Source organism: Camellia sinensis, chromosome 11, assembly GCF_055761805.1.
Source record: "Camellia sinensis isolate YWXY chromosome 11, ASM5576180v1, whole genome shotgun sequence".
Taxonomy (NCBI): Eukaryota; Viridiplantae; Streptophyta; class Magnoliopsida; order Ericales; family Theaceae; genus Camellia; species Camellia sinensis.
Window position 1 is genome coordinate 173,121,771 of NC_138971.1, and position 2,808 is coordinate 173,124,578.

Consider the following 2,808-nt stretch of genomic DNA (forward strand, 5'->3'; position numbering starts at 1 on the left):
CGGTGCTTGGACTGGACCTCCAGTTCCAACATATGAATTGGTAAGAAGCTGAACTACACAGAAAACCCATGAAGAATATTGTGACAATATATTTTTGAAATTACAAGTTATAACGGAATTATTCTGATTTGAAATGAAAATGTCACAAAAGAGAAATTTGTACAAAAACTGGCTACTCTATATCTAGGGAAAGAGCTTGGAGTAAAAGCTTGTCATAACCCATAGATACATAAGAGATTTCTAGCTTATTCAGTCATTTTTTAGTTTTTGATTTTTCAGTAATTTTTTTAGCATAAGAAAATTTGGAGGATCTATAACTAGAAATTAATGTGTTTAGCAAATGAGATAAGATTATTTTAGCAAAATGAGTTTTTTTAACCATGACCAAATGAAGCCATAATAGTTGGAGCATGCTTTTGCTTCTGAAAATTATTGTGCAACAATTTTAGAATAATGTCTTCTAACGAATTAAAATAAGCCAAGTCACTTTGATATAGCATTTTCATAGTTATATTGAGATTATTTGCTTTATTATGTCATTTTTTAAACTCCATATTTCAAATTATATGTATATATATATATATATATATTTTTTTTTTTAATTCATAAGTTATATTGTTAATAAATTGTGATTTTGTATATTTATGATTTTTATTATTATAGAAATAAAAAATATTAGAAAAGACATTTGAAAAAATTAAATTTTACAGATTATTTTAAAAAAACTATTAACCGCATATTTTTATTTATGTAATTTTTAATGTAAATATGATCATATTTCAATAACAATTGATTCGAGGATTAAACCAGTAATTCAGAACTCAATCACTTTTCAATTTATTTAACAGTCCAAAAATTTCCAATTACATTAACAAGATGTAATGATTTGTTTTTTCATTTTATTAGCAAAAAAAAAAAATATTGATAAAATTAACATAAGTACATATGAAAATACATTGACAAATACAAAACGAAATTACACAAAATATCATAACAAAATTTCTCCATCCTAACTAGATGAGCACCAAGAAGAAAATTCATCAAATCATATGCTATCACATACCCAACAGCACATTAAGGAAAGACAAACAAAGAAAGCTAACAAATCAAATCCCTAATGAGGTATAGCAGCCACCTAAGTTGTGAGGTGTAATGATTTGTTAGAAATAAGTCTCCTGTTGGCATGGGTCCAAGGTTTAGAGATATGTTAGTCAAATCTTTTTGTTTTGTTTTTTGTTTTCTTTTTTGATGTATGTCCAAAAGGGATCATCAAGGTGAAACCTATGTTTTGCCTTTTTTTAACCCACAGATTTTAAAAACCCCGCGTAAATATGCTTTCCAAGAATCCAACCAAAGGTGAAAAGCTTGTAAAAAACTACCATTCATATGAAACACAAACAAACAAACAAACAAAAGGGTTGGAGTGCATTCATATGAGAGAGTAACCCATTCATAAATTTGAAGATCTAAACAAACGACTGATAGAAAAAGAAAAGAAAACCAAAATGAAGGGGAAGATCTCTTGACATTACTCTACATATACTATCACACATTTTGAGTCTTGGAGGAGGATATTTTGGTAATTGCACCACCTGAACATGTCTAGGAAATTGTTGCAGTAAATGGGCAAGACCCAAGAAGCTGTTGTCTCTATCATCTCATGCTTGGCCTTTGTCTTCATCCTTTAATCTTAGATCAGCAGCATTTACATGAAACAAAAACAAAACAGTGTTTCCAATTTGAAGCTGCTCAAAAAAACAGTACTTATTAGCAATAGTATATCAGAAACAACTAGTTGATAGTAAAATGGTTACAAAGAACTTGTGATAAAAATATGTATAATATATACACAAACACAAACAAAACCAAGATCTCTTTGAACAAAAGCATACCTAGTTGATTTGATATGCAAAACACTTTTTCCAAGTGATCAAACAAAGTAATCATACAAAATGTTAAAAACAATCTTGACTAATACTTACTAAACAATTTAATATAAAAAGGTTTCAAGCACTAACTTTGCATCATATCATATATTTAACTTGTATACATGTGAGAGATGATATTAAAAGTTTTAGAGCTTTGGATAAGATAAAAATAAAGGGAGCTCCCTTCAGTCCAAGTACAGGAAGCTTAAGATTCAATTTGTCTCCCGCATCATTCACTCATTTACTGAGTATTTACATCGATCAACTCAGTATTTGGATGAATGAGTCAGCAGCTAATTAAATCGTACAACCTCCTATGAGTGGACTGAAGAAAGCTCTCTTTAATATGAATCAAAACACAATATTAAACAGATCTATGATGCTTTCATGTCGGCGGCAGCTAATTAAATCCTACCACCTTTCATGGGTATCTTTAATATGAGTCATAGCACAACTTTAAACAGATCTGTGGTGAAAAAAGAAAATGAAGATCACTGTCAAACCCTAAATATACTGAAGAACTCTTGTAACACTCATAAGAGATCATGAACATCAAAAACCAATATGGGTGAGAGAGAGAGAGAGAGAGAGAGAGAGAGATGAAGAAAAATCTCACAGATGGCTCTTTCTAAGCCAAAGGAATTCATGGGATGTATTGAACGGAAGACTGCATTTATATAGCTAAAAGAAAAGGCAGTGATTAGACATTTATTACGTCTAAAATAAATAATAATATATTTTTGTAAGAAAAATGAAAGGAGTTATATTCATATTCTTCCTTCCTTTTTGATTGCCTTGTACGCACCCTTCCTCCAATCTTATTGCACTATAGAAAGGCCTTCACTTCCTTTGCATATGCCTTAACTTTTTTGTTTTCAAT

The 2,808-nt window shown here is 29.8% G+C and overlaps 1 long non-coding RNA gene across 1 annotated transcript; it reads right to left on the minus strand.

Annotated features, from left to right (window-relative positions):
* Positions 1-1,368: 1,368 nt before the first annotated feature.
* On the minus strand, positions 1,369-2,556 carry LOC114316415 (uncharacterized). The gene is made up of 2 exons (XR_003648193.2): positions 2,347-2,556; positions 1,369-1,745 (listed from the first exon to the last, which is right to left on the minus strand). It is a non-coding gene; the product is annotated as an uncharacterized LOC114316415 (long non-coding RNA).
* Positions 2,557-2,808: the final 252 nt, after the last annotated feature.